This window comes from Arachis hypogaea, chromosome 5, assembly GCF_003086295.3.
Source record: "Arachis hypogaea cultivar Tifrunner chromosome 5, arahy.Tifrunner.gnm2.J5K5, whole genome shotgun sequence".
Classification (NCBI taxonomy): Eukaryota; Viridiplantae; Streptophyta; class Magnoliopsida; order Fabales; family Fabaceae; genus Arachis; species Arachis hypogaea.
The window spans coordinates 102,758,785-102,780,632 of record NC_092040.1 but is presented as its reverse complement, the minus strand read 5'-3'; the positions used below and the strand labels follow the sequence as shown (position 1 = coordinate 102,780,632).

General features: G+C 30.7%; 1 long non-coding RNA gene across 1 annotated transcript; it reads right to left on the bottom strand.

The window, feature by feature from the left end:
• Positions 1–695: 695 nt before the first annotated feature.
• On the bottom strand, positions 696–14,966 carry LOC140184747 (uncharacterized). Its single transcript, XR_011882361.1, has 3 exons — positions 12,950–14,966; positions 11,090–11,191; positions 696–911 (listed from the first exon to the last, which is right to left on the bottom strand). It is a non-coding gene; the product is annotated as an uncharacterized lncRNA (long non-coding RNA).
• Positions 14,967–21,848: the final 6,882 nt, after the last annotated feature.

Here is a 21,848-nt window from a genome sequence, read left to right as displayed (position 1 = left end):
TCTTGTATATACAATAACTTATTAGTTAATAATAAACTTTTAAATGAAACTTAAATCTGTATCAAATTAGTCATTAATCTATCAGACTAAAAAATATTACGCACAATAAAAACATATATATATACATTGTTTTATTTCCAACTAATATGTTGTAGGCTTGTAGCCGGTAATGATTATCGTTTAGTTTTTTGAAGATTTTATTTATTTCTATTTCACATCACTATTTTTAATTTTTAAATATTAAAATTAAGATTTGAGAAAAGAAGAAGAAAAAACCATTTTTTGTAGCAAGCTAATTAAGCTAGTGGTTTAATGTTCACCTATACTTTTCCTATATATATTCTTATGAGCTTCATTGTTCTGTGTTTTGCAACTTATGTCAAACCTAATCTCACTGTTTTTTATTATCTGGTCGGTAATGATGTAACAGTCCTGAAACCAAACTATTAAATTAACCCCTTTTTTTTTTTTGAGAAATAATGGTATTTGTTATCTCCTCAAACCATTAGTTAACCAGTGATAGTGACTTGTTGATAGACAGAAGAAAAAAAAAATTGCTGACTAAGTCAGCCAACTCTCATTGACACCACATCTGCCAATATTATAATGTTAGTTCTTATATTATAAATTAATTATTTGGATTTGATCCATTTCTCTTTTCATTTTCCATATATATAAAAGAAAAAAGCTAAATCTAAAAGGAAAGCTATAAGAATATTTATAGTTTCAAAAAAAATCTCAATATTATTAAGGTTAAACACATATTCTTTTATAATAATAATAATAATAATTTTTTTTGAAAAAATGATATCATATCCCTTTTTCTTTTGCCCTGTGTACCTCTTCCTACTATAACTAATAAAGTTGCTCTTATTCTTGCGTGATCCCCATCACATGCTAAGCTTCTGTAGCTGCAGAAATTGTTTAGTTAAATAAGTAGCATAATAAAGTTTTTGTTGGAACAAAATCGGATACGGAAGATTGTGATATTCTTAAATTGTGCAACCTTTCAAGGCCCAAAAAAATGGTGGAGCCATGAAATTGGCATCACATATATGGACTTTTTCTGTCTGGAATAATAATATATCAAATGGGTTGTACTAACGCTTAGTGATGGTAGAGCATTGCGCATTTCAACAACAGCAACAACAACAAAAAGCTTTACTTATTTCACCAGATAAATGGATTATAATAATCAAACCATCTACTTATAGTCTTGTCATAAAAAAGAAAAAGTTGTGATTTAGGTAGGGTACAATAGGTCTCTCAAGTGTCATTATAGAAAAATGAAAAACATGTTGAAAAACAAAACTTTAAATATTTAATTTGGTTTTTAAATTTATATGCGAGTCTCAATTTAGTTTTTGAGGTTTTAATTGCCTTTATTTAATTCCTAAAGTTTATAAACGTGCCTCATATTAATCCCTAAGACAATTTTTAGTATAAAAATGTTAATGGAGCGTTGTTATAGACTATCAGATGTCACGTTAAAACTTGTAAAATGATGCAGTTTTGGTTTTGGCATTTAAATAGCTCAAAAACGGCATCATATCACTTATTTTGTTAGATAAAATTTTAATAAATACCATTTACGATGTTGTTTTTGGGTTATTTAAGTGCCAAAACTAAAACATCATTTTACAAAATTTAGTGTGGCATCCGGCTGTTCACGATAGTGTTCCGTTAACATTTGTACGTTGAAAATTGTTTCAAGGACTAACACGAGTTATGTTCACAAAGCTTGGAGACTAAATAAAGGCAATTGAAATTTTATGGACTAAATTGAGACTTGCATGCAAGTTTAGAAACCAAATCGAGTATTATCTCAACTTTAATTGAAGTAAGGATTTATATATCTAATTTTTTATTTTAAATGATCAAGAATCTACTTCAGTATTTAATTTTTTACAATTACTCAAACTCCTTAACACTCTGGTCTTATCTCACATCAATATTTATATTTCAATCCCGCCATAGCTAAAGCATCTCTTCTCTCTCTAGTTTAGGGGTGGCAACATGCATTTTATCCACGGGTACCCACCTGATCCCACCCGGTCGGGTAGGGCTGCCAACTCGATCCGTAACAAATAGGGTAGGATGCGAGTCGGGTAGGGTGTGGGTTGAGCCTCAACTCTACCCCATCAACATGCACCAGATATATGTATATGTTATATACTTATATAAAAATATGTTTTAAGTGAATGTTAAATCAAAGACCTCTCACTAAATGCAAAAGATCATTAGCCACTAAAAAAAGATCATCAATTGATAATTTAATACTTTTCTTTTTATATAAAAGTCAATTATATTTTAAATTATCATCAAATTATATAATAATATTACATCTTTTTTGTAACCCGCGAGTATGATCAGGTACCCGCGGATTAATAACGAGTAGGGTCAGGGTTGAAACATTCTCAATTCGCAGGTAGGGTTAGGTTTGGCTCCAAACCCTGCCCTACCCTACCCTACCCATTGTCACCCCTACTCTAGTATTCTCTTCAAGGTTCTCTATTAGGAGGGCTGCCTGTCACGGAAAATTTTAGAATCACGATATTTGTATAGTTTTTTGGAGTGTTTAAGAATGTTTTAGATAGTTTTGGAATGTTCTAGAATGTCCTATAAGGTCTCAGAAGACCTTAGAAAATTTTAGAAGTCTCTGGAAGGTCATAGAGTATTCTAGAAGAGTATATATATATATATATATATATATATATATATATATATATATATATATATATATATATATATATATATATATATGAAGAGTAGTATGGAATAATCTAGAAGTATTTTAAAAGTTGTGGTAGGATAGATATTTATAATGAAGGTTCTGGATAATTAATCTGGATTGTTGATTAGATTTAATCCTAACCATCCATTAAGGAGGTGGATGGCTATAAATAGGAGCTGAGAGTTAGAGTTTGAGAGTACGTGAATCATTTGTAACAAACACTTGAGTAATAAAGTGTTCTTTCCACTGAAATTTTCTTTCGCTTGTGTTCTCTTGTGTTTTTAGCTTTCTTGCTAAATAATGATGGTTAGGCTGACTTGGTCTTAGCTCAAGATGTCGAATAAGTCCGAGTGTCGACACAATAGCATTAGAGTGTGTCCAAAGCTGTGACAATTTGGCATCAGAGCAAGGTTCGAGAGGGAGCATAAGTGTTTTGTGGGTATGACTTCTAGTGTAACCATTGAGTATGTTAAGTCTCAAAGGAGAAGGGATACTATTCCTTCTAGTGCGCAAAAATTTAACTCGCACGACTTCACGGACAAGTACACCGGGTCGTCCAAGTAATACCTCAGATAAGTGAGGGTCGATCCCACGAGGATATTTGGATTGAGCAAGCAATAGTTGTCTTACAGAACTTAGTCAGGCAAATAGAAAAAGAGTTGTTGTTGTTGAATTCGCATAAAACAAGAAAGTAAAGAAAAGCAATTAAATATTGATAAAGAGATAATATGTGAAAGCAATTAAGGCCTCGCAGGTGCTCATCTTTCTGAATTAATACTTCTTACTCACTATTCCAACGATGAGTGATTCATTCCATGACAAACCATTAGTGATTAAAGCCTAATATCTTAGTGAGTTAATCTCTCCTGATCTTACAAAATGCCACAAACAAGGTCAATTCTTTCAGATCAGAGGGTGAAGCTCAGAAATCTAGTTTAGTACCACAAAAATCTCAATTACCCAAAGCTAACCAGATTATATGTCACATATCTAATTAGCCCAAATAAATTGTGATTTAGGAGGAGTACTTTCAAGTTGTAGCCCAAGCGAGATAACTCTGTCGAGAATCACAAGTTCTCATGTAGAACAAGAGGTCATACTGTCGCTCCACCCCAGATTCATAAGATTAAGAACGAAAACAACACCTTAGAATTGAATTAAACATTAATTGAAGTAGAAGAGTAATAGTATTAATCTATAGAAATAAGCAGAGCTCCTAACCTTAACCAGGAAGTTTAGTTACTCATGCTTTACAAAGGTAAAAGAAGATCTGAAGTAATCTGAATGTTAAGGCCCAAAACCTAAGTGATGTTCTCTTTAAATAGTGAAATACTAACCCTAAAAGATGTTAATTTAAATTTAAAAGTCACAAAGATAAGACTAGATAAGCTAAGGAGCGCTAAAATCCACTTTGGGCCCACTTTGGTTGTGTACTTCGGTCAAGCCTGGCGTTCAACTTGGAATATGGGAGTTGAATGCTGAAAAGGGGGTGAATTCGCTGGCTTCTGCTCCCTGGCTGTCGTTGAACGCCAGTTTTGGGCGTTCAACTTGGGAGGTCAGTCTTTCTTGGGAGTTAAACGCCAGAAATAGATGTTTAATGCCAGTTTTGGCAGTCATTCTAGAAAAGAAGTATAGATTATCATATATTCCTAAAAAGATCTAGAAGTTAGCTTTCCAACGCTACTAAGATCGTGCCAATTGGACCTATATAGCTCAGGATATGCTCGTTGGAATGCACTGAGGTCAGGATTGACAACATCTGCTATCCTTTCTTTGTCTCTGAATAAGATTCTGCCAAATTTGCCCAAAAATCACCCAAAATCATAAAAATAACACAAAAACTCAAAGTAGCATCTAAAAAATTAATTTTACACTAAAACATACTAAAACTTAATAAAATATAACAAAAAACACTAAGAAAATGCTATGAAAAAGGGTACAAAATGCTCACACATTACCTTCTCAATAAAGAGGCAAGAAGGCCCGTTTTTCAAGTGAGCCTAGAGGTAAGGACTCTAACTTCTTTAAAGAGAGAGTTTCTATGTTAGAGACTCTCGAGACTTACGTGTTAGGAGAACTATATGCTTTCCAAGAAATCATGCTCAAAATCAAAGAGAAGCTTGAGAATTTCTTTAAGTTATTTGAGAAAGTTCGAGTTTGGTTTGAGGAGGCAAAATACCGATCAACCATTATAAGGGAGACAACAAAGATTGGTCTCTCAAAGCCAAAGGAGTTCAAGGGCGTGAGGGAGGCTCGAGAGGTGGAGAACTTCCTATGGCAAATGGAGAGACACTTTGAAGGCTAAGGGATGGTCAAAGAAGCAATAAAGGTATACAATGTAGCTCTCTACTTTTCTGATAATGCTACTTTATGGTGGAGGAGAAAATGCGTAGATATGAAGAAGGGTACTTGCAACATAGCCACATGAAAAGATTTCAAAAAGGAGTTGAAAAGACAATTCTTTTCTAAGAATGTGGTTTATGAAGCAAGGAATAAGTTGAGGGAGTTGAAGCACAAGAGTATGATTAGCAACTACGTAAAGGAGTTCACTACTCTCACGCTTCAAATCCCCAACTTAGCATCAGAGGATGCATTGTTCTTCTTCATTGATGGACTCCAACCCTAGGCAAAGCAAGAACTACAAAAAATGAATATTAAGGATGTCGATGAAGCCATCGTGGTGGCCGAATCACTCACTGAGTATCATAGAGGAGACTCTAAACCCAAGTCTTCCTCCAAACTTAGTTTTACTAAAGGTGAGGGAGACAAGAAGAAGAGTTTCTCAATCAAACAAGAAGGAAAATACTCTTCAAAAAAAGAGTACAAGGAACAGAAGAAGGCTTTCGTGCCCAAATGAGGATGCTTCATGTGCAAGGGACCACACCAAATGAAGGACTATCCCAAGTTAGGAACTCTGACATCTATCACTGAGGAACGAGAGGCTCATTCTCAAGTAATTGAGTGTGTTGGATCTATCCAACTCATTAATGCTATGAAGGACAAAGAGGCAAGCACTGCAAAAAAGAAAGGCTTGATGTATGTCAAAGCCTTTATCAATGAAAAATTTATCATGGCTATTATCAACACTGATGCTACAGACAACTTCATCACGCCTGATAAAGTAAAAAGGCTTGGGTTGAAAATTACCAAAAAGAATGGCTGGTTCAAACCCGTGAATACTAAGGGTGAACCCTTTAAGGGAGTAGCAAAAAGGGGTTGAGATGACTCTTGGTTCTTGGAATGACCTTGTGGATTTCTCAATAGCACCTATGGATGATTTCAAAATAGTCATTGACCTCGATTTGCAAAGGAAGAGAAATATAATACCTATGTCATACTAGGAAATAGTATGCGTCATGGATAAATGGTCTCCATGCATGATCCCTACAGTCTCTAAAACTGGAGGACTACTGATACTTTTTGCTATGCAACTCTAGAAAGGGTTCAAGAAGGAAGAGATTATATATTTGACTCTATTATAAGAGGAATCAACATCTAAAAGAGAAGATATTCCTCTTAAAATTAAGGAAGTCTTTGAAAAAAATAAGGATGTGATGCCTCTCGAGATGCTAAAATAACTACCATTTAGGAGAAAGGTGGACCACAAAATTTAACTGGAGTCAGGAGTAAAACCGCTTGCCTCAACACCTTATAGGATGACACTTCCAGAACTTAAGGAGTTGAAGAAACAACTCAAGGATTTTGATAATACATTCTCTTGCGAGCTAATAATGTTCATGAGTCCGGTAAAACGAGATTTGTTCTAATTTAGATCCAACCCTAAATTTTTATTAGGTCTAGTTTTTATCCTTTAACCTAGTCCTAAACCTAATAAAATCTAAAATTTTCAAGTAATGACTATATTGAGTCTAGACCAAATAAAAATCAAATCTAATTATATATGATTTGAGGCTTGAATCTCTTCATGGTTTTCAATTTTATAGATCTTAATATTTTTTTTCTAATTTCATAATTTTCATAGAGAACAAATGCACGAATCAGATTATAATTAATATTACATAATTTTATCCTAAAATTAGAAGTAACAAATATAAATTATGTTTTGAATCTCATTAAACACTAAACACAAATCGGATAATAAAAATGGAACTCAGGCACAAATGGAATGCACAATACACTACAGAGAATGTAAGGTAGCGTTTGGTGGAGAGACAGAGACAGAAAGACTGAGACTGAGAGACAGAGACTAAGAGACAGGAATTGAAACAAATCTCAGTATTTTGTTTGGTGCAAAATGGGAGATAGGAATTGAAACAAGAATGAAACTCTAATTTAATTTGCATAAAGGGTAAAATTGGAATTAATTAATTGAAATGAAAGTATTTTAGGTATAAAATGTTATTAAAGTTTCAGTCTTCATCTCTAAAAATTTCAGTCCCCTGTGTCCCTACTTTTTGGAGGTACTGAAATACTGAAATTTTGGAGACAGAGACAGAAATTTTAGTACTAGTCTCTGAACTAACAAACACGATACTGAGTCTCAGTCTCTCAGTCTCAGTCTCAGTACCCGAAAACAAACGCTACCTAATAGATCATTGTGATTTGACGCAATACAAATTAACACTCACTACGAAAGTATTATATAAGACTAATATATTATATATCTCTAATTTTAGAGTTAAAATGTGTTATATGTTATTTTTTCATTCTAATTGAAATTAAATCTTTTTCTTTAAAATTAAGAAATTTTCTACTTCTCTTTACTAATTTTACAATCAAAATGTGCTACATATTACTTTTTCATTGTAATTGAAATTAAATATTTTTCTTTAAAATTAAAGAATTCTTCCTTCCTCTTTACTAATTTTACAACCAAAATGTGCCACATGTCACTCCCTCAATGTAATTAAAATCAAATATTTCCCTCCAAAATTAAAGAGTTCTCCTCTCTTCCTTCTTCCTTTTTCTATTTCTCTCATTTCATCAACCACTCTATCTATTTTATATATCATTATCAATATCAATGATTAATTATTAATTTGACAATCAAAATATGCAATATGACATTCTTTAGTTGCATTAAAATTAAAATTGAAATATTAAAATTGAAATTGAAATATACATATATTATGTATCATATATTACTATTTAATTTAATAATCAAATGTGTCACATGACACTCTCTTATTAAAATTGAGAGAAATTATTTTTTTTTAAATTAATAAACTCCCTTTCTAAATTCTCTTATCTACCTCTCTCAATTTTTCTATTTTTCTCTACTATTTTTACTCTATATATAATTTATATTTTATATTAGTAATTTGACAAATCAAAATATGACATTTGATATTTTTTTATAATTACAATAAAAAATTTTCTTCCAAAATTAACAAACTCTCACTCTCACTCTCATTCTTCATCTTTATCTTTCTCTCTCTTTTCTCTCATTCAGTCATTCTCTATTTTTTCTATCCTTCTTTTCTACAGAAAACAAAATTAACAAAATAATATCATTTAAATAAAAAATATTATTATTGTTATTATATATATAGTTTTTTAGCTTTTTATTTAGTTTTAAATTTTTACCGCTTATCTTTATAATCTATATTTTTATTTCTCTTTTTTCAAATATTTATTACATATAATTTTGAGAGAATACTAATGTTATAATTAAAAGTTAGAATCAAGATTCAATTATTTTAAAAAAATTAATTTTGAATTAATTTTATAACTATCAGTATGATTTTTTATGCTAATATCTAATTATATTTTTATATACATCGAGAGAAAAAAATATTATTTTTAAATAACAAGTATATATAAAAACTAATTATTTTTGTTTGTGCAACGGACTTAACAGTTAACACCTAATTAAATATAAAAGTATACACGTTAAATTGTTTTAAATTTTAGATAACGAATGTTAAAATTAATTATTAATAAAAGATTAGACTTTTTCATATAAAAATAATAACTAAAAATCTTATAATTTAATTTTTTTTCTACAGATATATTGATCTTTTTAGTCATTAGAGAGTACTTTTGTTAATTTACGATTTTTTTTTATAAAAGTAGTTTGATTTTATAAATCTTTTATACCGTGTATAATCTATACTATTAAAATAAAATAGACGTAGTTTTAAAAAATTTATATTTTCAAAAAATGTAAACCAATAAAATAACATTTATAAAAGCAAATCATCAGCAATAAAATATCATTTGTGAACAATAAGAAATGAAATCTCAAAGAGGAAAAATAACTTATATAGCAACAACATGGATGTGGTGTGCATGATCTAATTAACCCCCTAACATATTTCTTAAATGTTGGTTCAAGTGGATCAAATTTAACCTCAAACCTATCCGAGTCTAAGTCAATCTAGTCAGTAAATACTCTTATTGCGTACGAGCACATACGCGTGAATGCGCGCACACCCAGAGAAAGGGAGGGAAAAGTCTCAAATGTTATTGATGATTTTATGATACCGGAAAAAAAAAATTATGGCCATTGAAAAAAGACTTTGAAAAAACTAATATTTGAATTATAACTTAAAAATTCTTTCACATTATTTTTTGAATTCGACTAAGATAGTAGTTAAATTAGTGTGCAATATATACATAATTTTTAATTATTTTAATTTTAAATAAGTGATATATAATTCAGATTAGAATAATTTTTGAAAATTGTATTTTTTTTTTTCTGGAGAGAACTAATTTAAATAAATGATATATTGTTCAACTTAAAGATTACTTTAAAATTTATTAGAAACTAATTCAGTTAATGTGCTTAACCTCTTTAATTAATCGATTGACTAAGAAATTGACATTTGATTAATTAAAAAAAACACATAATTTTTTTTGTTAAGGTAACCATAATTAGCATAACAATTTATGTGTCAAATTTTTTTAATGATCTATAAATATTTAATTATGATGAAAAACTTATTGTTCATATATTAAAAAGGTTAAATTAAAGATTTAGTTTCCATTTAGCCATAAACTTAACACAATCGACTAAATTTTTATAATAACATTTTATATTTACGATTTTTACTAATTTAGTTTATAAAATTTTAATTGTACTATTATAGTCAAGTGCGGACTCATTAAGAACTATGAAAGGGCACTTGTCCTCACTGAATTTTTTTTTAAATTATTATATATAATGTGTTTCTACTTCAAATTTTAAATGATCTCACTATAAATAAATTTTTTTATTATTTTGATTGTTATTTAACATAATTAAATTTAGTTTTTGTGCTGTCACTCCTTTATTCTATTAAATTCTTTTTTTATTTTTATATTTTTAACATTCTTTTTCTATTCCTTATCTAGTAATCATCTTTTGTTCATGAAAAGATAAATTTTAAATTCTCCATATTTTTTTATATAACTTTCTATGATTCGATGTATCTTTCAATTTAATTGTTTCTCTTTTTGATATTTACAATTACAAATTTTAATTTAAACAATTATAGTTTAGGTATTAATTTAATATTTTATTCTCTTAATGATTTTATATATTTTATTTTATTCTCAATTTAGTCATCTTTATTACTTGTTTTTATTTTTTGTTCTATTATATGTACCTGTGTTGCACATAAAATTTTAAAATGAATTAATTAATTTACTAATTTAGAATATATTTTTTATTTTTGATAATAGTAATGACAAAATATTTAATTATAATACATAATTAAACAGATAAACAAAATCTTTCATCTAACACTATATCAAAATTAAATTAAAAAATATATAACAAATTTAATTATTTTAAAAAGAAAGAACGAAAAAAATTGTAAATTAAGGTTCTATTATTTTATATAAACAGACTTTTATATACAGATTTAATTCTTCTAGTATTTATATATAATTCTAGTTTTAAATTATAAATACTGGTGTATCATTAGTTGCTAATGTGCCAATTGAGTCAGTTTTTTATTATTAAATGTGTATAAAAAAATTAGTTAAGATAACAAGTTATCTATAATTTAATTAAAATATTTTAAGTTCAAGTTTTAGAAATAAAAAATATTTTTTATAAATTATATATAATGAATAGTATTTTAAGAATAAAAGTGTTCATTAATATTTTTTATTTTTATATCTTTATATAATTAATAATGTTCAACAAAACTTATTTTAGTATATATATTTTTACCCTCATTCCTAAAATTTGTTGGGTCCGTCACTGATTATAGTATTTGAAATTAAACTCTGAGATCCATAATGATCCTTTAAGTTTTTTTCGATACTGAATTAACAAATATATTAATGTGTTAATACTCCTTAAATAATGACAATGAGTAAAAAAAAGTAATTAGAGAGCACATTTATGCACCGGAATAATTGAAAGAAAAAAAAGAACTGTTACACATTACACATTTTTCTCACCGTACAATTGTGTCTTTTGCCTGCAACCAGAGGCTCATGGCCGGCAATGAACAGCCGAAAAAGGCCTAAAATGAGCATGACCCACAGCCCCAAGACTGAGACCTGCAACAAGGAAACAAGAAGAAAGTTAAAAAAGGAGAAGAAGGCTTCTCAGGGACAACAATTCTTGTGCTGTGAGTTGAAGATTGGATGGAACAGATTGAAGAAACAGGAAGAACCAAAACTTATGCAGACATGGTAACAGGGGCGGTACACGCTCCATATTCGATGGAAGATGATGGAAAATCTGAAGAGAAGGATATGGGCAACATTCAGGATACTGTCCCAGAGAAGAAGAAAATGAAGGAGAGGAGATTCAAAAAAAAAGCTGGAAAATCAGAGATAGAAGTAGTCGATATGGGGGACGGCCTTTTCAACATCGTGATCAATGAAAGTGCAAAGAAAGAACTATGGAAACCTTGGTGGAAATTCTTGATTGTGAAACTTTTGGGAAAGAAAATTAGCTATGCTATCATGAAAAGGAGAATACAGACAATGTGGGGTAGATTTGGAGACCTAGACGTCATAGACCTGGGTAATGAGTTCTACTTGGTTAAGTTCTATGCAGAAGAGGATTTAGATCATGTTCTATTGGAGGGACCATGGAAGATCTACGACCATTATCCCGCGGTCAGACTCTGGGAACCCAATTTTAATCCCCCTCCTGACATATATAGACAAAATTACTGCATGGATCAGATTACTGGGACTTCCTATAGAGCTCTACAATGATAAAAATTTAAGAAAAATAGGAGATCTCATTGGAAGAACTTGCAAAGTTGATTATAACACATCACACTTATGTAGAAGTAAATTTGTTAGACTTTGTGTGGAGGTTGATCTAACTAAGCCTTTAATGGGAAAATACATGGTCAATGACAAAATGTATCAAGTAGAATACGAAGGAATCCATCAAATCTGATTTATTTGCGGAAGAATTGATCATGAGCCAAAAAAATTGTCAAATATGGTAAAGCTTAAAGGAGCAAGAGACCAAAAAACAAAACCAAGAAAGAGATAAGGCTAACCAAGAAAAAAATATGGTGGCAGAGAAGACCATTAGACTTGAGCAAAGGAAAGATGAGCCAAAGACTTCCAAAAGAGGGAAGGAAATCGTTCAACAAGATAACAACAACTATGGACCATGGATGGTCATCCAAAGGCAAAAAAGAAACAAGAAAGAAGAAGAAAAACATGGAGCTGGAACTAGTAATAGCAAAGAAAATGAGATTTTAAAGATGAATAAATCCAGATTCAGTGCACTTGAAGTAGAAGAAACAGAGAATGACAAGGAAGCATAGGAGGAGGAAAACACACAAAGAGACCATAATACAATAACTACTTCAAAACAAGGAAGGAACCACAAAAGCAAAAATACAGCACAACAATCAGCCATATACATAGAGAAAAACAGCAAAGAGAAAACAAAAAAGGTAAAAAAAGAGCAGATACAACAACTAAAGAGTATCCAAGAAAGCACATATCAGAACACCAAAAAGATAAGCAACACTCACGAGAATAGCAGGTTACAGTTTTAAAAAACTAAAGGAAGCACAGACAGAAAAAAATGGAATACAGAAAATGATGACTCTCAATCTCCAAAAAACCAAAAAGACATCATGGAGATCCAAATCAGGCTCAACCCAAAGAGGCAAAGCCACCAGACCCCAGAGAACTAAGAGAAGCTCAGATCAACCAAATGGAAACAGATATACAAAGAGAAATCACCGACCTGGTAAAGGATGTGGATTTTAGTACTCATAATCTAAAGGAGCCAGAGGAGATGGAGGTTGCAGAAATGCAGTTAAACTAAGAACCAACCTTTCTTAATGATTATATTATCTTGAAACGTCAGAGGTGCAGCTAGCGAAACCTTTAGGCACACCTTCAAAGAGCTTATGAGGTAGAATAGATCAAATATAACCATTCTTATGAAAACTAACACCAGTGGGGACAAAGCCAAAAGTATAATTAGAAAATTAGGTTTCAACAACTTCATCATGGAGAAAGCACAAGGCTATGCAGGTGGTATTTGGATTGGATGGAATAGAAGTGACATCAATATAATGGTTTTGGAATCCAACAACCAATATATTCACACAAAAATTGAAACCAACAGTAGGGACTCTTGGTTCTTAACTGCGGTGTATGCAAGTTCCCAACCTCCTATAAGAAGACTCCTATGGCCTATTCTCGAGAGAATAGCTAACAACATGATATCACCTTAGCTCTTGACTGGAGATTTCAACAAAATCAAGGAAGATTCAGAAAAGAAAGGAGGGAGCCCCATTGACCAAAAAGCCTACAGATCCTTTAATTCCTGGATAAATAGATGTGGATTAATAGATCTGGAGTTTGTTGGGTCCAGATTCACGTGGAGAGGTCCCATTTGGAATGGACTTGATAGAGTTTTCAAAAGGCTTAATAGAGCTCTCTCAAATCCACCATGGAGAACTAAATTTCATGAAGCTTTGGTTAAGATCCTACCCAAAACAAACTTTGACTATCACCCACTCTCAATAACTGATGAAGGGAGTTCCACTAACAAAGACAGAAGGCCTTTAGATTTGAAATGATGTGGACTATGCAGCTAGACTTCAAACCCTTAGTGGAGCATAATTAGAAAGCAGAAGAAAGGCTACCGAAGAACCTCAACAATCTTAAAGAAAAGCTTGTCAAGTGAAATAAAGACACTTTCGGTAACATCTTCAGAAACAAGAGGAGAATTCTCAATAGACTTTCAGGGATTCAGCGATGCCAAAGTTATGGAAGAAATCCTTTTCTAGACAACTTAGAAGACTCTCTGAACAAGGAGTTAAATGACATCCTAGACAAAGAGGAGGTATTTTGGTTACAGAAATCAAGAGAACAATAGACGGTTGAGGGGGATAGAAACACAAAGTTTTATCACACCAAGACGGTTATTAGAAGAAGAAAAAATAAAATTATAAAACTGAGAGACAACAATGTTAACTGGATGGATGAATAACAACTCAAAGACCACATCACATGCTTCTTTCAAAACCTATATCAAGAAGAGGTAAATACCTATCCTTTGATCCTTGAAAATAACACACTACCTGACTTAGATCCTATTGATTGCAGGGCTATGAAAAGAGTCCAACAAATCAAGAGATTAAGAAAGCGCTTTTTAGTATTGGGTCAATCAAAACACCAGGAGAGGATGGATACCCAGCCTTTTTCTTCAAAAACAACTGGGAAACCCTCAAAGATTCAGTTTGCGATTACATAAAGGATTGTTGGAGCAACACACAAAACATAAAAGAGTCTAATTCTACTATCATTGTTCTTGTACCAAAAACAAAACACCCAGAGCTTGTTTCTCAATTCAAACCCATCGCTCTTTGCAACGTTAGGCTCAAGATCTTAACCTAAATCATTGTGCAAAGAATCAAACCACATCTTGACACTAGAATCAGCCCACATCAATCAAGTTTCATTTTCGGCAGAAAAATTTAGGACAACATCCTAATTGCAAAAGAGTTCATGCACTCAATAAAAAAGCTAAGAGGGAAAAAGAGCTACATGACAATGAAGATAGACTTTGAAAAGGCTTACGATAGAATAAATTGAAATTTTATGAAAGAAAGGCTATTGGATTTCAAACTCCCCACAAAAATGGTTAAGCTAATTATGGAAGGAGTAGAATCGATGAGCTATAACATTCTTTGGAATGGGAGTAAAATCGACAGCTTCACTCCCACCAGAGGAATTAGACAAGGGGATTCCCCCCTTACCTTTTTGTTATTTGTATGGATAAAATTTCACAATACATTGAACAAAAAGTGAAAAGAGGAGCGTGGCAGCCTATGAAGATAGAAAGAGATATTGTGGGTATTTCTCACCTAATATTCGCTGATGATTTACTTATTTTTACAGAGGCAACAACTCAACCATTGGAATTAATCAAAGAAGTGCTAAATAATTTTTGTAGAGCAGCAGGACTCAAAGTGAACTCCAACAAATTCTCTATAGTATTTTTCAAAAATACCCCAAAGGATATCAGATATAGAATTACCAGCAGATGCGATTTTAAGAAAAATAATGCGCTAGGAAGATATCTTGGATCAAACTAGAAAAAGAAAACTTCAGAGCTGTTATGGAAAGGGTTCAAGGCAAGCTGAAGGGTTGGAAGAGCAAGTGTCTGTCACTAGCTGGAAAAATAACCCTAGCACAATCTGTTAGTAGCCCTTGCATCAACTTTGACATGCAACATGAAAGAATCCCCAAAACTATTTGCGAAGACATAGAAAAAATTCAACAAGACTTTATATGAGGAGACGAGAAAAATAGAAGACGATTACATGCAATGGGTTAGAAAACTATCCGCTCCCCAAAACACGAAGGAGGATTGGGTTTTAGAAAATTACACCTTATGAATGACACATTCCTTCTAAAGATACTATGGCAACTAAAGAAACACCCTAACACTCTTTGGGTAAAGGTATTCTACCAGAAATATTGTAATAGCAATCATCTTATCAACACACCAACAACAAGGAAAGGAGACTCTCACCTCTGGAAGGAGCTGATAAAGCTGTGGCCATAATTCTTGAAGCACACCATCGAGTACATTCGGGATGGCCTCTCAACGTTATTCTGGATAGACAATGGGTTGAAGGAGTAAATAATTTGTTAGAACACACAACACAGTGCAGACCCGATTTAAATAGTCCAGGCTAGGAATGGAGAAATGAAAATGGAGATGGAAACAGAGACAAGATTAGGAGCAGCCTACCTGAAGAAATTGCCATGAAAATCATTGCTCTTCCACCACCAAAAGTAGAGAATGGGGAGGATAGATTGGGTTGGAGGCACACAGAGGATGGCGACTTCTCGATTGCCTCTACTTACAAAGCCTTAGCAAATTGGAGCCCATCGTCGACAACAAACTGGACCAGAATCTGGAAGTGGCAATGGCCGCAAAAATCGAAAGTCTTCATGTGGAGAGTTTTGTACAACAGATTCTTCACAAATTAAAAGAAAGCCAGAAATCTCGAAGGAGGAGGAACGTGCCAACTTTGCGTGGAACACCAAGAAGACACCATTCACACCCTAAGAGACTGCCCGAGTGCATCCACGATTTGGACACAACTCATCAAATTAGAGAGGATACAAGATTTTTTCGGATCTAATTTGAGGGATTGGTTGGAGATGAACATGATAGAAAATCTAAGCAAGCACCCCAATCAAAGGTGGAAGGACGTATTCTTCACAAATTGCATGAAATTATGGGTATGGAGAAATAAAGAAATTCATGAAGCGGGCTATAGAAGACCATCAAACTCACATATGGAAGTTTTAAAGAGTGTCAATGATATGAGGGAGGCTTTTGAGCGCAGTCAGAAGAAATAGTGTTTCAAAAGAAAGGAAGAGATAAATATCAAATGAAATTATCCACCACAAGGTTGGGTGACTCTTAATACAGATGGTGCTATAAAGGGAAATACTAAACAAATTGGGTGTGGAGGACTCATAAGAAATGAGGCTGGTAAGTGGGTTGTTGGTTTTTCTTATCATATTGAAAGATGATCAGCCTTTAATGCTGAGATTTGGAAAATCAAACATGAACTTGAAATAACTACGACAATGGGAATGAAAAATGTTATTGTGGAATGTGACTTCAAAGCAGTGATAGAAGTGCTCAATAGTAAAAAAACCTCAATAACCATCTAAATGGCTTAATAAAAAATATCAAAAGATGGAAAGACAAGAATTTAAATATTTATTTTATGAATATTTTTAGAAAAGATAATCGATGCGCTGATTGTCTAACACGAAAAAATATAAATTTAGAATTAAGACTATTTTTAGGATATTTCTCTTAAAAAAGTAGTCCAATTACTAGTAGATAATAAACAAAAGACATTTCTATCTCATATAATTAGTGTATAATATTTTTCTTGGACTTAGGTCTTGTTTACTACAAAAAAAAAAAGCACATTTTTGCTGAGTTAGTACCGAAAAGAAATCGAGAAATTACTGATAGCTGAAACTCAACTTCAAAGATTATAATAATGCAATTGGAATTTAAGAAATTAAATTTAGTGAAAACAATGATTCCAAAAGACTATTACAGAGATTTAATTCGCAATCAAGACATGATTTTCAGCAGAATCTGCACTGTACGTTTCACTTCTCCTGGCTCCTTTTGGTTTTTACGTTCCTACTGTACATCCGCACATTGTTTTGTTAAAATTTTTTGTTTTCTTTATTAAGTAACGATATAAAACCATTTAGCAAATATATTTAATTAATTATATATATGAACAAATTTATTTGACTTTCGCTTATTCTATACTTTTCATATCAAATATCTTACACATGTTAATATTATAATAACGTATGAAAATGATGGAATGATGTAAAATGTTATCTTTCTGCACTATTAAAATATGAAAAGTAATATCGTAATTATTAAGACAGTAAAATTAAGAATGAGAATCAAACACAAGATTTAAATATTCAAATAGTATTATAGATATGTTCAGGAGATTAATTAACCACGTTAAACTGTGGATTCATCTACCGAAGTTTTTTACATTTACAATATATTTGTATTTATATTTATATATCCTAATCACGTCTTTTTATCGTGGTGTAAAGTGATAATCCATGCAAAAAATGATATGCATAGATTATTATTATTATTATTATTATTATTATTATTATTTATAAAAAAATATTTTTAATATTTAATTTTATTTAATTTTGTTTTTAATATTTTTAATTTATGTAAAAATTATTCTAGAATACTAACTTTATCTAAAAAGTTAAAAACAAAATTAAGAAAAAAAATCATAGTTAACGTTAATACACCAAAATAAACGTTTAGAAAAAATAAGAAAGGCCAATTCTATGGTGTTTATTAATTGTTGCTTAATTTTTGTCTAACTTATATTTTGTGGTAAGTTTTGATTTTTTAAAAATAATTTATTTTTATATTTTTTAAATTAAATATTAACTTTTAACTTTTTTAGTAAATAGACACCATCTTTTAGGCACCATAGCATTCACCAATTAGAAAATGATTCCTTTTTTATTTTCACTTTGAATGCAACTAAAGAAAATGACCCTTCTTACTGCCGCAACTTGTCTGTGGTACTTTTTGCTGGTTTAGTGACGAAACACCCAGGAAAACCCAAACCTTCCTAGTTTCAATCAATGGACTCGTGGTTTCCGGGACCAAGCTCATTTTTTTATTATTTTCTAATATTATAAAATTGTCATATTTTATATGCATGGAAACTCCCCGTTTCATTGTAAAGGTTAGATGCTTGTCTCAGCATAAAAAAGCGCACACACTCATCAGTGGGTTAAATAGTACTCTACATTTTAATACAGAAAGTGTATCTTTTCATTCACGTAATTATTTAAATAGTAGATACAACAACTGAGGATATTAATTAATTAATATTGCCTCATTCTAGATTAATGATATGTTTATTTTTTATATACGTTAATAATATGTCTAGATATATATATATTTTATTTATTAAAAAATAAAAAAATAGTTATTAGATAATTATTTTAAAATGAAAGGAATAATACACCATGTACATAGAATAAATGGTCAAATTCATTTTTAAAAAATAATTCGTTCTTTAAATTAGTCTACAAAATATTTTTTTAAGTAAATTTGTTTTTTAAAAATTTTAAATTAATCGCAATAGCTCTTTTATTATTATCTTTGTTGATGACATCAAAATTTGTTACTGTGACACGTTAAGTAATATTACAACACACATATGAGTTTTAATTGACTACTAATATGATAAATTTATGAAATTATATCAAATCAAAACCTAATTGAGAGGAGAACTTAAGGCATTGGAATCCTTCAATTTGGGGTCGATTTGATCTAATTTCATAAAATTATCATACTAGCCGCCAATTAGGACTACTAAGAGTGTATTGTGGTGTCACTTATTGTGTCACATCAACAAATTTTAACATCATTAATAGCGTAAGGACTAAAATGACTAATATAAAATCTTTGAAGGACAAATTTGATTAAAACAATCTTTCAAAGACTAACTTAAAAAATGAGTGATCTTTCAGGGACTAATTTGACCATTTATTATATATACACACATATATATACTGATTATTGAACCGGTCAAGTGATCGATTTAATGGTTCAACCAAAATCGAACTGTGATGGAACCGATTTAATTAAATATACACTAATTCAAAATTTAGAATTATAGCACTTCAGAATCCAAAATATATTAATTCTATCCAGAATTATATCAAAATTCTATCCAACATTCAAAATTCAAAATTTAAAATTATATAGTTAATTAACAAAATAAAAAAATTAATTGCAAAACACTTAAACTCATTGCAGTAGAGAGAAAAAAAAAACTAGAGTTTACGGGTCATTGCTTCTTCTCCGGGAAAAGAAGTTCACAATCCGTAGGCCTTCTACCTCCACGCGGCATTTGCTCCGTCAGGCTTTCGCCCATTGCGGAAAATTTCCCACTGCTGCCTCCCGTAGGAGTCTGGGCCGTGTCTCAGTCCCAATGTGGCTGATCATCCTCTCAGACCAGTTACTGATCATCGCCTTGGTAAGCTATTGCCTCACCAACTAGCTAATCAGACGCGAACTCCTCCTCGGGCGGATTCCTCCTTTTGCTCCTCAGCCTACGGGGTATTAGCAGCCGTTTCCAGCTGTTGTTCCCCTCCCAAAGGCAGGTTCTTACGCGTTACTCACCCGTCCGCCACTGAAAACACCACTTTCCGTCCGACTTGCATGTGCCGAATAGATGCGAGACGATGATGAAACTTTCAAACCATGCTTCGGATGATGACTAGAGGACCAGACGACGATGACAACTAGAGGACTCTCGATCCACGACGGTAGAGTTCTTTCTTGGGCCGTTGGAGAAAGACCGGAAGAGGAAATTAAAGTTGAGGAAGGCTATGTGTGAGTGATTCTTTGAGGTGGGTTGGGTCAATATGATAATGAATTTTTTTTTTTTACATTAGAACGATGTTATTTTTGGTGAATATCAAAATCAAAATTTTTAAAAATTCGACCAATTTACTGATTAACCATCGATTTAATTAATTTTTTATCGATAATTAATTTTTTATCGATATTTTGCAAGACGGTTCTAGAAATTAATCAAATCCATCAAATAATTAGTTTTTTATTAATCTAATCGAACCAATAGATTCAATCCAATTTTTAGAACATTAATTTTCAGACGTTTTTATATATGTGAGATTTTATTTATTCATGTAGTAAGAGTGGATTTTTTTTTACCTAACAAGTCTTTTAGATTAGGTAATATACTCTTACGATTTTTTTTCCAACGCAATATGTTAGGTATATATAATAAATCAGAATAAAAAAGTAAACCTACACTGTTGTTTGATTGTGTAAGTTAAAAGTTTTAATTTTGTTGATTTTAAAATAATGAATAAATAAATCAAATAATTATTCGTTTCAATTGTGTATATATATTCTTCATAAATTATAAAGCTTGTTAATAATTAAAAATGATAACTTATAACTTCAATAAATCAAACAGTTTCTTTGAATTGTACTGTTGATAATTTTACATTTCAAAAATTATAACAATAAATATTTTAATTTTATCATATACATGACATGAATTATAAAGTTTGTTGAATTTATCAGATTTCCACTTTTTTTTTTGTTACACTACACCAATCTCGCAATTAAATATACTTATGTAATTTCCTTTATACATTAGGAATACATACAAATTAAACTTCGATATAAATAAGATTTAATTATTTTATTGGTCTTTATAATTTTATCAAATTTTTAATTAGATCCTTACACTATTTTTAATTTTATAATTAAGTCATTTTTATATCAAAAACATTAAAATTAACAGAATATTTTTTTTAAAATACATACGATCAAATATCTAATTAGATTTTTAATTATGAATACTTTAAATTTGTAAAAAAATATTTAGTTAATTCTAAATATTTTACATTATGAAAGACCTAATTATAAAATTAAAAATAATATAGAGACCTAATTGAAAATAAAAAAAATATAAAAACCTAATTATGAATTTGGTAAAGTATAAAAACTAATAGAATAATTAAACTTATAAATAAATTAGAATAAAGTATTATTTTGACATCTAATATTTACAACAAAATCCTAATTTCGTTATTAATAATAATTTAAACATTCTATTTCAATCTCAAAAAATTTTAAATAAGTTTAGTATTGTTTCATGATTAAATTTGACACAAAAAATTATCATATTTAAAAACTAATATAACATTCGACAATTTTAATAGGTAAACAAAATTATCCTACTAATAATTACTAACGTAAATATTTTAATTTTCTGTTAACTATTCGAGTCAAATTTAACCATAAAATAATATTAAATTTTTTTAAAATTTTAAAATTAAAATAAAATATTTAAAATATTAAGCATCAAATTAAAATTTACCTTAAATATTAAACACCAAGATAGCAATTCATCGTATAAATTATGAAAAGTAAAATTAGACAAAGATTGCGGCTTTTGGATATCTTTATTTGTAGGTTTGCCTGATCTTTTATAATAATAATGGTTCGCCACCTATAACCGTGTCTTTGGAGTCTTTTCAACTCCGAGTATTTCTATTTCTATTTCTATTCACTCTCCTTTAATTTTCTAACTGTGTTTCGAAAACGACTCAAGCCAAGCCGCGTCCC